A 14697-nucleotide genomic window follows, 5' to 3' on the forward strand; every position below is an offset into this window, starting at 1 on the left:
ACTTTGCCATTTTGCCAAGAGGATGGAGTTCCCCAAGGGTCAGTTCTAAGTGTAATGCTTTTGCTATCAAAGTTAATTCTATTACCGAATAACTTTCTCCAACTGTAAACAGCGCCCACTTTGTTGATGATATCAACATATTTTCACAGTTATGCAACATGGAGTCATCAAAAGGCAATTGCAGCGTGCTATTGACCATGCCAACTCTTTGGCATGGCTAATGGGTTCAGGTTTTCCTCCAAAACACAGTTTGTGTCCATTTTTGTTGGAAATGGAACCTTTACCTGAACTGGAACTAAAGCTCAAACAAAATGCAATCCCAGTAGTACCTGAAACAAAATTCCTAGGACTTATATTTGATAAAAAGTTGACATTTTTAGAACACATCCATCAACTTCAAACAAAGTACATGAAGGGTATGTACATGTTATGGCCTATATCCTCCAAAAAAGTGGGATGCTGATCATTGCATATCACTTTATCGTGAACTTGTGTATTCTAAATTAGATTATGGGTCCCAGGTGTATGTGTTGACTATAAACGCATACTGTGATGGCTGACTTAGTCCACTATTATACCATACATATTGCTATTGGAATGTTCTGAACATCTGTCTAGAGTCTATATGTCAAAGCAACTGAACCATCCTTGTTTCTTCAGTGATGAAAGCAATTGTACACTAGTACAGTACATATAGCAATACACTACACCTTTAAACTAAAATCCCTGCTAGATCATCCCAAGTGGACATCTGTTTTTGTGCCATGTTGGGAAAACCTCTATAATAGTCGTAAGATAGCCAACCATCCATTTGGTATTTGTGTTCAAGATTTACTAAGAGAACTGAACATCATGATAGCCAATGTGGCTGAGTTATTAAGACAGTCACTTCTGCCCTTGCATACTTGAATATCATCATGCAACTTTTCTATTAAAAACTGGGGAAAGTACAGCACCCCACAATTTGCCAGAATGTAAACAACGCGGAGATGGGGGAAACCCCTGGTGCCGTATGACCCTAAATACACTTTACACTTTACACTTTACCCCACAATTTGCCATTGGCAAAACAAAAAAACAAAACAAGCCCAGGGTTAGACTTCTTGAAGCAGAAGTAATTAAGAAGCTTGCAGAGACTCAATCAAATCTCCTTCTCAGCCTGTACAACCATTGTCTGGAAGTTAGACTCTTCCCGGATGACTGGAAAGAGGCCAATCTACACCTCATTTTGAAAAAAAACCCAAGTAAACCACCAGAGCAGCCAAGGTCATAGAAAACCCATAGCACTCCTTCCCGTTTTAAGCAAAATATTTGAACGTCTTCTCTTATCCAGATTGGAAAAATATAAAAATGCAAATCTCCAGTCCCCAAACCAGTTCGGTTTTCGGTCAGGCCGTTCAGCAGAAGATGCTCTTCGACAGCTCACGGATTCAGTGAAAAATTCAGCCACCAAATACTTCTTAGTAATATCAGTGGATTTCGCGGGGGCTTTTGACTTGCTCTGGTGGCCAAGTATACTACGAAGACTCAGAGAAGCTAGCATTCCAGCAAATCTTTACAGCTGCATACAGGACTATCTTCACAACAGAAGTGTTACAGTCAGAAATGCCTATCAACATGTCTCCAGAAATGTCTAGTTGTCTCCACAGAGTTCATATGGCGCAGATGTGGGAAACCACCGGAGGCATCTTTCCCCCAAAACTATGCACTCCACATTCTGTCTACCTACAATTCTGTGCTGCCCACTGAGTTGAATTCTGTGCTGCCCACTGACTTCTTGCTTGTCTTCTCTGATGGCTCAGAGTCACCTATTGGGTCTGCTTCTGTCTTCTGGGATAATGCTACATCTGAGAAGACAAATATAGCATTATCTGGGAAGATATTTGCATCTACAGGCTTTACTGGGGATGAGATATAATCCTCATCTGTTCCTGACCTGGGTCCAGTAGATGTTATATTCTCTTTCTGAATGTTCATTCAACATCCATTTCTGCTGGATTCCATGCCACATTGGGGTCAAGGGTGAGGAACTGGCTGATGGCAGATCACCACAACCCTAAAACAAACATAGCTCATTAATATTCAGTGTAGACAAGTAATATGTAATTGATTATTCTCCCAGAGGCTAAAATCTTGGCATGGGCCGGCACAAACAAGCTGTTTCAGACAAAGCTTGCAATCAAACACTGGCAGGCTAGTCTGCACAGGAACCATAGAAAGGAAGTTGTTCTTAGTTGCCTCCACATATCTTATGCATCCATTCCTGCTGAGGACAGATAACACCCATATGTGTGAGAACTGTTGATACCTTTTTCCGAGTGACCATTTTGATACTGTTGCACATGGAAGACTGCTGCACAAATTGGAGCAGTGTGGCATTGGAGGCAAATTGCTGCTATGGATAAAGGGATGGTTGAGGGGGAGAAGACAGAGAGTGGTAATCAATGGACACTGCTCATCATGGACTAATGTTATTAGTGGAGTCCCTCAGGGTTCAGTGTTGGGTCCATTGTTGTTTTCTGTATTTATAAATGATATTGATGATGGTATATCAAGCTTAATGTCCAAGTTTGCAGACGATACAAAGGTTGGCAGGGTTGTTAAGAACACTACTGACACTATGCTGCTGCAACAGGATCTGGAAAGGTTGAGCAGATGGGCTGAGAGGTGGCAAATGAAGTTTAACATTGATAAATGTAAAGTACTACATATGGGAAACAGTAACCCCAGAGCAACGTATCAACTCTGTGGTACTACACTGACAGTGGTGGAGAATGAAAAGGACCTGAGGGTGTGCAGGCAGATATGAAGTTTTCTGAGCAGTGCAGATGGGCTGCAAGAGTAGCTCATGGTGTCTTGTCAATGATATATACAGGAATTTTTCTAGCAGGGATAAGGAGGTGATTATTCCCTTGTATAAGGCAATGGTGGCCACACTTTGAGTACTGTATACAGGTCTGGAGGCCTCATTTCAAGAAGGATGTAGAGCTGCTGGAACGAGTACAGAGCAGGGCAACAAGATTAGTGAATGGAACAAAGGGTTGCTCTTACGAAGAAAGGCTTAAGTTTTGCAAATTACAGTGTCTGGAGACTAGGCACAGGCGAGGTGATCTGATAGAGGTGTATAAAGCCTTGAATGATTTGAGTATGCTCAATGCCGGTGGGATTCTTCCTCTTGCTCAGGATAATCACGTGAGAGAGCATAAATTCAAATTGAGGAAAGACAGATGTATATAGATGTGTGGAAATTTGCCTTTAGCCAGCGGATAGTTGGTTGGTGGAACAGACTTCCATCCCTTGTGGAAGTTGATAGCCTAAATAAATTTAAGGCTTAGCTGGACAGGTATTTCGAACAAACAGAGGGGTGAAATGGGGATTTTTTTTTTTTTTTTTGGCTGATGCTGCATAAGCTTGCTTTCTTGCATCATATGCCTCTACTAATGGTAGTGAGCCTTTTATACTCAAGTCAGATCTTATCCAACAATGATCACATGTGAGCCATTTTTAGTTATTTTAATTCATTAAACTTCTTCACTCTTATTTAAAATATACTTTACATTTTATTGTTATACATTTTGACATAATTTGTGACCTAATTTTTTTAGCTCACTGAAATCTTAACAGTTATCTTTTATGACCTGTTTTTGCCACATTATAGCCATAGTTGCCAATGTAGCAATAAAACCCAAATCAGTCAACCAACCTCTGGGTAATTTAAATCTTTATTCTTTCTTCGGGGCATTTACCAGGCCCCTTCCTGAACAAGTAATAAGAAAAAAACAGAAGCTGCACCACCACATGTTCCTTGTTTTGTTATTATACACTCAACAGGAATGAAGGACATTGGTATGCAGAGGCAAAGAAATAGGTAACATCAAAAAGTAATGGAAAATCTTATTCAGTACTACTATCCTTAGGGATAGTAGTTCTGAGAAAGCATTCAAAATCAATGTAATCTGATATTTCAGTCTCACCCTGTGAGTCTTTTATACTACATGCTCACTGCTTGTTGATGGAAGCACATCGAGAAAAGCAGTACCTACTCCCATTTCAATACTAACAGAAAAAGTAGCAGCTAAAGAAAAACCTTTCCCCACTCAGACCATGCCTGTTATTAGTGGGATACATGATGCAGTGGAGGAAAGCATGGTTGATCCTAATTTGGATCTTTATCCTGAGGAAGAAATGGATGTTTGATGCCCTCTATTTCCTAAAAGCAAATCAAAACCTTCATTATTTTGGAAGCCAGCTAACATATCCACTAAATCCAAGTAATAATGGCCAAATTTTTACAATGGAATTGTCATTGATTCCAACAAAATATGGAAGGTCCAAAATGATGCTGAATAAACATGAAAACCTGTTTGCTTATGTTTGCAAGAAATGTATTTAAAGGCAAACGATGATCCAATCTTGTGGAACTTTACCACTATACTTAAGGACAGGAATGGGGATTGCCCAGCTTATGGAGGAGTCACAATCCTTGTGGACAACCACACCCCTTTCACATACGTTCAGTTGAACACCAACTCAGAAGCAGTAGCAGTTAGTTTAGCAGTGAGGGTTGCTTCTCGTGATGTACGTATGAAGGTGGTTCAATAAAGAATCGCCCTGACCTACTTCCACATATTGCAGTCATGATATTTTGTGTGTAGTATCATACATATCTCTGTACTAAAGGTGTAAAATTTCAGCCCTGCGTCTTAATTTGTTTTTCTCTTACAGAGCTGAATGTGTGACAAAGTAACATCATGGACAAAGTTAAAGCTAGAGCTGTAATCCGGTATCTGTTCTTGAAGGGGAAATCTTCCAAAGAAATCCACGAGGAGATGATTGCTGTATATAAGGATGAAGCCCATCCTATGGCATTGTGAAGCACTGGCATAGACAGTTTAGATGTGGTCGGACATCGGCAGAATCTGAGCCCATTCCAGGTCGTCCCCATTCAGCCATTGATGACAGCACAATCAGAAAAGTGGAGTCGTTAATCGTGGAATATCGCCGGATATCTGTGCGTGAATTGTCCCAGGAGGTGAAGATTAGTGTGGACTCTGTTGAAACAGTCCTTCATGATCAACTCCATTTATGGAAATTGAGTGCAAGATGGATTCCCTGATTATTGACTGGTTTCCAGAAGGCTGATCGACAACAGAAATCACAAGAGTTGTTAGCCCTGTGCCAAAAAAATGAGGAAGACTTTTTCTTTCGTCTAATCACTCAGGATGAATACATTTCGATACACCATTTCGACCCTGAAAGTAAAAAGCAGTCCATGGAATGGTGACATCATGGTTCCCCATCCCCCAAGAAGGCAAGGGTCCAAGTATCAGCAGGAAAGGTCATGCTGACAGTGTTTTGGGATGAGAAAGGTGTAATAATGACTGATTACCTGCCGAAAGGTAGAACAATTACAGGTGCCTATTATGTCAACTTACAAAATTATGGGAGAAAATCAAAACATGTAGGCATGGCATGCTGCCCAAAGGTGTGAGAATGCTTCAAGACAATGCCCCAGTTCACACTTCTGAAATTGCAAAAACACAAGTGGCCTTGTGGATATGAAATACTGCCCAATCCAGCCTACTCACCCGATCTTGCACCCGATCTTCCTTCCCTCAAATCATTTCTTCGGGGGGACCCACTTCCCTGACGATGAGACACTCATTTCTGCAACATGGTTCAAAGACCAACCTCACCACTTCTACAAAAACGGTATCCGTAGCCTCATCCATTGATGGGAAAAATGTGTAAATCTACACGATGGCTATATAGAGAAGGACTAAAATCTGTGCCAAGCACCAACAGGCTAGCACCTCTGCAGCTAGATCAGGGCGATTCTTTATTGAACCACCCTCATATTTGCTTCCTGGGACAAACATCTCCCAATCAGATCTCGATGATCCTATTCTACAGTTCTCTCCTCCACTCCTGACTTTAATGGACATAACACCCTGTGGTGTAGTGCAGAAATTAATGAACAAGATCAGGTCATATTCTTGAATGTATGCTTAATAGTAATGACCTTAAGAAAAATATATACATACAATGATAACCCAGTTTAATATTAAACTGGGTTATCATTGTATGTATATATATTTTTCTTAACCGTGGACCCCATTCCCACCAGGCCCATTCGTTACAGTAATGAGCTTGTCTTATTAAATGTGGGAATTAACATCAATTTACATATGTTTTCTGCCTCCTCCATTTAAATGGGAGGTTGAACATAATCCCTACGAAGTGATTATTTCCCTGTGGTATCCAGCAGATTGGGACACATTTGCACAACTAACAGACTTCAATCCTATTACGATTCAGCAGAAATAAATTGATGATTCAGTGACATATGTCACAGAGTGTATTATCCATGCAGTGGCAATTGCAATTTCAAAATCATCCTCTTGATTTCTACACTTTCTAAAGCTATGGTGGAACCAAGAATGCAAAGCAACAAGAAAGGCACAAAACCATGCCTGGGGAATATTTTGACACTACCCCCCACCACTGAATATCTTATAGCCTTTAAACATGGTTCTGCCTGAGTCCAATTAATATGTCATCACAGCCAAAAAGCATGGTGGGTAAAGTTTGTGCCTTCTTTTAATCAGATGATCAGTGCCAAAGGTTTCTGGGATAAAATTTGAAAAAACAAAAGATAAATATATGTGAGTGCCCTCGTCGATATTAGAGCATAACAATGTACAAATAGTAGACCAAACTACTATTGCTAATACTCTAGGAAAGTATTTTCCAGCATATCTGCTGAAACATCATACTCCACAGAGTTCCTGGTTTTAAAGAAACAAGTTGAGAAACAGAAACTCAACTTTTCCTCAAGTAGTGTTGACTCTTATAATTACCATTCACTAAACAAGAACTAGTAAGTGCACTTAGATGCCACCAGAGCAGCACTGCAGGCCAGATAATAAAACAGTTTCCTTCACATTCTCTCTATAGCAATTACTTCTCCTCTATAATCGAATCTATCTGGAAGGTCACTTTCTGAATTATTGGCATAGTGAAATTGTTTTTTGTTTCTGATGCCTTGAAAGCCCTACCAATTACTGCCTTATTGCTCTGACTAGCTGCATATGTAAGATCTTGGAAAAAATGGTCAATTCTCGGCCTCTATACCATCTTGAAGCAAATGACTATTTTAACAAAATCTAGTTTGGCGGCCCCGAGTGCCAAGCGAGTGATCATAGCGATTTGAAAGCATCTTTTTTCCAAGCAACTGATTAGAGAGATTGTTAAAACCTTTTCTTTTATAAAGTTATTTATTTTAGACTCTTCCTAAATAAAGAAGTAAGCGTCGTACCAAGAAAGGAAAGACACTTTTCTATTATATATATAATTAACTTCTCTAACATACTAACCACTTATCGCTTGGTCACTGGTGGCACTGCTCCTGCCTCCACGTGGCGGGGCTGGTAACCTGAGTATAAATCCAATACTCAGGGCAAAAAGGAGTAATTATGGATTCCTTAACACTGACTGTAGAGCCTACGTGCTCACGTGAACTTGAGTCATCTCAGGCAAAAAAAATCAAAAAAGATGATTCTTCACCAGAACTACCTGCTTTCCTAATTCTACATTCACTGTCAACTAAAGCTCTTAGCAGCTTATCTCCATTTCTTGTGCAGAAAAGCATTGAGGACATAGCAGGTACTCCTAAAATTGTCAAACGACTTTGCTCAGGAGATCTCCTTATTGAAACATCTAATTCCAGTCATTCTAGGCAACTCCTGAAGCAAATGACCTTTGGAGGCCTTCCCATTTCTGTAACCCTGCACAGAACTTCAAACACCGCAAAGGGGGTAATTTCAGAATGGGACCTCCTTAATGTTCCCGAGGAAGAAATTGCTGAAGAACTTAAGGCACAACATGTTATTGGTGCTAAGAGAATTATGACCAAACAAGATGGTGTCTTTACACCCACAAGAAATGTTATCTTACCTTCAACAGTCTGAATCACCCAGCATCAGTAAAAGCTGGCTACCTTTCCTGTAAGATCCGACCATATATATCAAATCCACTTAGATGCTTTAAATGCCAGAAGTATGGTCATTCTCAAACAGCATATCAGGGTAAGGCCATTTGTCCCCTGTGTGGCTCATCAGACCACTCTCAAACTGAATGTACAGCAGCAACGCTAAAGTGTCCCAGTTGCCAGGGTATTCACCCCTCATATTCTAGAACTTGCGAATCATGGAAAATGGGAAAGAAAATAATGAAGTACAAGGTAGAAAAAAATGTATCATACCAAGAAGCACATAAACAGATATTAAAAACACTCTTGCTCAATGGGCCAGATCCATCCTCATGGATGGTGAGACACTGACAGCAACAAAGACCAAGAGTCCATCAAATTTTACTAAAACAAAGTCATCCAAGCCACAACAAGACGTTCCCAACTCAGGAACATTATCAAAGGAGAAAGATGCTCATCATACACAAAATAAACCAACTGATTGAACTATGGAAATTGATGAGAAGTCAGATAATGAAGATGCAGTTCTCCTGCTTCATGCTGATGATGAGATGGATATTACTCGCCCAGTCTTTCCAAAATGGGAGAAATATAAACAGGATCGAGGGAAAACCAAAAGATCAGACCAATCCACCTAACCTAAACCCAAGTAATGCAGAAAATCATTCAATGGAATTGTAGAGGAATAAGAAGCAATCTTGATGAATTAAAATCCTTAATGTACCAGCATGATCTTGCATGTATTTATCTACAGGAAACTTATTTATCATCAAATTATACTGCACACTTCTCACGCTATACGCTATATAGATGTGAGATGTTCTGAGTCTCCAGCAAGAGGAGGAGTAGCAATATTAGTTCGTAGTAATGTACCATCCAAACCTATTCAGCTTTCCACCACTCTAGAAGTAGTAGCCGGTCGTATTGTTCTTGGCATTAATCTTACTCTTATCTCCATTTATATTCCACCAAATGTTTCATGTTCCACTGTAGAACTTGACAATTTACTTAATCAACTGCTCCAACCTGTATGCTTTCTAAGTGATCTAAATGCTCATCATCCTTTGTGGGGGTTCCCCAAACATAGATCGTAGAGAGAGAGAGAGAGGATGATCGAAACTGTACTTAGTAACCATCATTTAACATTACTGAATACCGGTGTACATACTTATATCCACTTGCCTACAGGATCCTGCTCTGCTCTGGATCTGTCCATATGTTCCTCGTCCATTTATCCTAGCCTTGATTGGACAGTATTAACTGAACTTCACAACAGTAATCACTTTCCTATAAATGACAAAATACAGATGGATAAAAACTATACATCTAACCAAAGAATTACGTGGAATTTTCACCGAGCTAACTGGGAGAAGTTATCGAAAACAATCCAATTTGATAACCACTTGATTCTTACTGCATCTATTAATAATGCCACTAGACATATAATAGAAGAACTACTTGGAGCTGCTGCAAGTGCAATACCGAAAGTAAACCTTACAAAACAAAGATATAATGGTTGGTGGACAAGGGATTACTTTCTTGCCAAAAGAAAACAAAATAAAGCTTGGAACATTTTTCGCCGAAATGCTACAACCTTATAAACTATAAACGACTGAAAGTTGAAGCACGCCGAATTTGTAGAAAAGCTAAACAGGATGCATGGATTCGATTCAGTTCTACCATCTGGAGAAACACTGACCCCAGAATAATTTGGAGGAAGATCCATATCCTCAGTGGAAAGTGTCAACAAACCAAGGCCCCAATCCTGTGCTGGAAAGGAATAGATATTTCTTCTCCAACTGATATTGCAGAGGCATTAGCAGAAACATTCACAGTCACTTCATCATCATCTCAGTCTTATGAAGACTCATTTAGACACAAAAAAATGTCTGGGTAAAAATATAAAATTAACTTTATTACAAACCAATCTTATTCTTATAATGTTCTGTTCACTATGAATGAACTCAATGAAGCTCTCCAGAATTCCAGAACTAGTTCTGCTGGACCAGATGACATTTTCAACATAATGCTTCGTCACCTCAACTCAAACTCAAAATCTATGCTACTGAAATTTTACAACAGAATCTTTGAGGAGAGGATACATGGCATCAGTCAGTTATGGTAGCCATAGTGAAACCCAGAAAAGATGCTGCCTCCCCCAATAGTTATCGCCCTATATCTTTGACGAGCTGTTTAGGAAATATATTAGAAAAGATGGTTCACAGGAGACTTGCCTGAATCGTTGAAGATCAAGATGCTATAACATACCATCAATTTGGTTTCCGCCGTAACAGGTCTACAACTGATGTCCACATCAAGGTTGAAGCTCACATTCGAAATGCTTTTGTTAAAAAACAGCACATGGTAATGATAACTTTTGATATTACCAAATCATTCGACACAACCTGGAGATATGGAATCCTCCCAGGCTTATACAAACTTGGACTGAGAGGTAACCTGCCTAGATTCATTCAGAATTTTCTTCACCGCAGGACCTTTCAAGTAAGATTCTAGAATGAGCTGTCCAAAATTCACATGCAAGAAGAAGGAGTACCTCAAGGATCGATTTTAAGTGCCACACTCTTTGCGTTACATGCCAATGACATTATATGAGGCATCCCAGCTATGGTAGAAACTTATGTATGCAGAAGATCTTGCTATTTCCTGTCAATCATTGAACATGGCTACCGTTGAAAGACAACTACAGATAGCAATAAACAAAATTGAAACTTGGAAAAAAAGCAACGCAATGGCTATCAATTAACCGAGGGAAAAACAGCAGCAATACACTTCTGTAAATTGCAATCACTTCATCCGGAACCTCTGTTAAAACAGAAAGGCAGAGAAATACCGATGACAGATTCCATAAGATTATTGGGTATGAATTTAGACACCAAACTTAATTTTCATAAGCATATAACCTACTTGCGAACTACATGCCTCCAGAAACTAAACATCCTTTGTGCAGTATCCTCAGCATTTTGGGGTGTTGACAGGTAGTCATTGCTGGATTAGATTATGGAACTATCGTATACGCTTCAGCTAAAAACAGCATTTTACGGTCTCTGAACACCATCCAACACAGTGCACTTCGATCTGCACTAGGTGCCTACAGAACCTCACCAGTACAGAGCTTGTACATAGAACCACATGACCCTCCGCTTTATCTTAGAAGACAATGCCTACTCTGCCAATATGCTGTCAAAATAAGAAGATCTCCATCTCGTCCTTGCTGGGTATGCCTCAACCAACCTCTTTGGCCAACACTTTACGAATCCAAGCCTAACGAACTCAGACCTGCTGGGATAGTGGAAAATCGATCTCAATAAAATTGCGGAAAGCGCAAATATGCCTTTACCTCCATGAAATAGACATGATATATACATTGATCTTTACTTTGCTCGGCGCCTCCGTAGCCAGGTGGGCAGGAGCAGCAGTGCGTAGCGCACGCTTCTTGATTAGACCGGGGTTCGAGCCCGTCACCACCAAATACGGAGGATGCGGAAAGGTCAGGGAATGACCACCGCATATCACGGAGCAATATGGCCTTAGTTGCTAATGCTCCTAAAAAAAACCAAACAAACAACAAACATTACTTTGCTCAGTAGTCAAAAAATACCATTCCATCACTTAACATCGGACAGTTACATGCCAACTATACTTTACAATACACAAGGAAACTCATAATCTATACGGATGGCTCTTAGCCTCACTCACATGTAGGTGCAGTAGCTGTGTTCCCTTCGCATGTAATTTCAAAATCCCTTCCAGTTGAGTGCAGCATACTTTCAGCAGAACTGTATGCTATACAGCTTGCAGTAAGTGAAATATGTCAACAGTCGTCTCTCTCTCTCTGTCCTTATCAAAGAAAGCCAATTTCTTTGATAAGAAAGATGATGATGTCAAAAAAAAAAAAAAAAAAAAAAAAAAAACACTCTGAAATAACTCTTTGCTGGATTCCAGGACATTCTGGAATAGAAGGCAACGAAAAAGCAGACAATGCAGCCAAGTCAACATCAGAACTGTCAAATGAAACAATGATAGTGCCATACAATGATTTCAGACCAATCATTATTAGAACAAGTGAAGATGAATGGGGTCAGATATGGAGAAATCAAACAAATAATAAACTCCAAGAAATAAAACCAAATCCAGAAATATGGAAATCAAGCATCAGAAAAAGTCGCAAAGAAGAGGTAATGCTTGCTAGACTACGAATTGGCCACACATTATCATCTACTAGCTAATGAGAATCCCCCTCTCTGTTTTCAATGCCAAGTTCACCTTACAGTAAAACACATCCTTTTGGTATGCCCGCACTTCAGAAATCCCAGACTACTTTGCTTCCAAAGTCTATGTAATAACCAGAATCCACCTACCCTTCAACAGATGGAAAGACACATCTTAGCCTTTGATGCCATTGTGTCTTAAAACCCTTAATCAACAACACCTAGTTTGGCTTCCAAAGCAACCAGTCCACTTTGGACTTTTTGATCTGATTAAACACATCCAATCATGATTCTTCATAAAACATTCACACTTGTTATCAGTTTTCTTTGACATGGGAAAAAAAGCATGACATGACTTGGAGGTATGGTATTTTAAAGGACCTCTATTTATTTGATCTCTGAGGTAATCTTCCTATTTTTATCAAATGGCTCTTCCAGGTTTGAGTTAAATCTAACTTCTGGTATTTTTGACAAGGAGAGAGAGAGAGAGAGTTCCTTAAGGCCCCATTCTTAACATTGTGCTTTTTGCAAAGTGGCTTCCTCCTCCATCGGTAAATAGAGTGCTCTTTATGTGGATGCAATTTGTTTGATGTTGACAGATATGTTCTAAAAAGACCATTTGTTTACATTTCTGCCATAAATGGAAACTTCATCCTGCCCAGAACAAAATGCAATCCCTGTAGTAGCCACAACAAAATTTCCTGGACTCATTTTTGGTAAAAAGCTGACTTTGCTCTGACAACAGATATGATATCCATATCTACTGGCTCAAGACAAAATGCATGAGGGGTAGCACTGAGGACTAAACATCCTCAATGCTATCTCCAATTATTGGGGAGCAGATAGAAGCATATTATTGTGCATTTACCTGACACTTATTCAACCAAACAAGACTATGGTTCCCAAGTCTTGCGAGAAACTCTGTTCTTCATTGACCCAATGCATCACAGAGCCATCTGAAGTGCCAATGGAACATTTTGTACTTTGCCTTCTTTCCAACGTCCCTACGTAGAAGCCAATGAACCACCACTGATGCTTTAATGTCAACAGTTGTCATTACAGACCATCCTATGTGGACATCCATTTTTATGCCACAATGGGAAAACCTGTATAGCACCACAGAACTGCCAGCCATCCCTTTGGTATTAGGCTTTAAGAGGTAGTTTGAGATAATAAACTTTTTTTTGAATAATATATCCATGTCAGCTAAGCAAGTCCTTCCTCCTTGGAGTTTTGCATCTTCCATCTTGTGACTTTACTCTTAGAAATTGGCTGAAAGCTGAGACATCTCCATTTATATATAAGCAACTTTTTGCAGCGTAGAGTTGAATATTCTGACTTCTTGCCATTATATATAGATATGGAAAGTAGGAAGTATCAGTGGGATCTGCTTGTGTTTTCCCAAGCAGAACTATTTGTAATTGCATTCCCTATGAAGGTAGTATATACATTGCAGATTTTCAAGCAATAGAACTGGTCTTCTATCTACTGATTTATCACAAATGAGATACACTCCTCACGCTGCTTCCAATTTACCATTTGGAAGGTAGGAAATTACTGTCAGTAGTGGCAAATGATGCAAGAAAGCAAGCTTATATAGCATCAGCAAAACAAAACATAATAATAAAAATATAAAATCCAACACTTCCCCTATCATTTGTCCATCCTCTCTAACAGTTTGTCTAGTTCTTCCTTTTTTATTCAAACTAGCCACCTCTACAACACCAAATCAGATTTTGTTCCAACAAACAACCACCCATAGTTGAAGGCAAATTTCTGCACATCTATCCCGTAACCATTCTCCTCAATCTGAATTTATGTGGGTGTAGTCTGAGCAAGAGGAAGGATTCCATCAGCACTGAGCTTATTCAATCCATTCAAAGCCTTAAACACTTCAATTAGATCTCTCCACAGGTGCCTAGTCTTCAAACATTGCAATTTGCAGAACTGAAACATTTTCTGGTAAGATCACCCTTTTTGTTCCCTTCGCTAATATTGTTGCTCTTCTCAGTACTCATTCATCAGATCTATTTCCTTCCTAAAATGAAGCGTGCAAACCTGTATGCAGTACTCAAAGATGTGACAGTCATCTCCTTATCCCTCTTAGCAAAGTTCCTGTTATCATTGACAAAACACCATGAGCTGTCCTGGCAAACTTGTGCGTACTGCGTAGAGAATTTCATATCTGACTGCACAATTTCCAAAAAGGTCTTTTTCATTCTCCACTGCCCTGAGTGTGGTACCATACAGCTGGTATGTTAATCTGGAATTACTTTAAGTTTGCTTTGCCTTCATCAGTGACCCCGAGTGCCAAGCGATTTTCCTAAGTGATATATAGAGTGTGATCTTTTTCAGTGATTTTATTCTGCTTTCTTTCCAGTGCTTTTCTCATCCTCATTTCTTTGTAAGTGGTTCTGTACTTAACAGAACCACTTACAAAGAATACTCCTAGTATACTCCCAGACAACATGCAGAGGT

At 39.6% G+C, this 14697-nt stretch overlaps 1 protein-coding gene across 1 annotated transcript in view; it reads left to right on the forward strand.

The window, feature by feature from the left end:
* LOC150082029 (rho guanine nucleotide exchange factor 17-like) overlaps window positions 1-14697 on the forward strand; it is an 862761-nt gene that overhangs the window by 779841 nt on the left and 68223 nt on the right. The gene's annotated exons all lie outside the window — the stretch shown is intronic.

The sequence above is a fragment of the Mastigoproctus giganteus genome, chromosome 8 (genome assembly GCF_048544385.1).
Source record: "Mastigoproctus giganteus isolate SK-2022 chromosome 8, ASM4854438v1, whole genome shotgun sequence".
NCBI lineage: Eukaryota > Metazoa > Arthropoda > Arachnida > Uropygi > Thelyphonidae > Mastigoproctus > Mastigoproctus giganteus.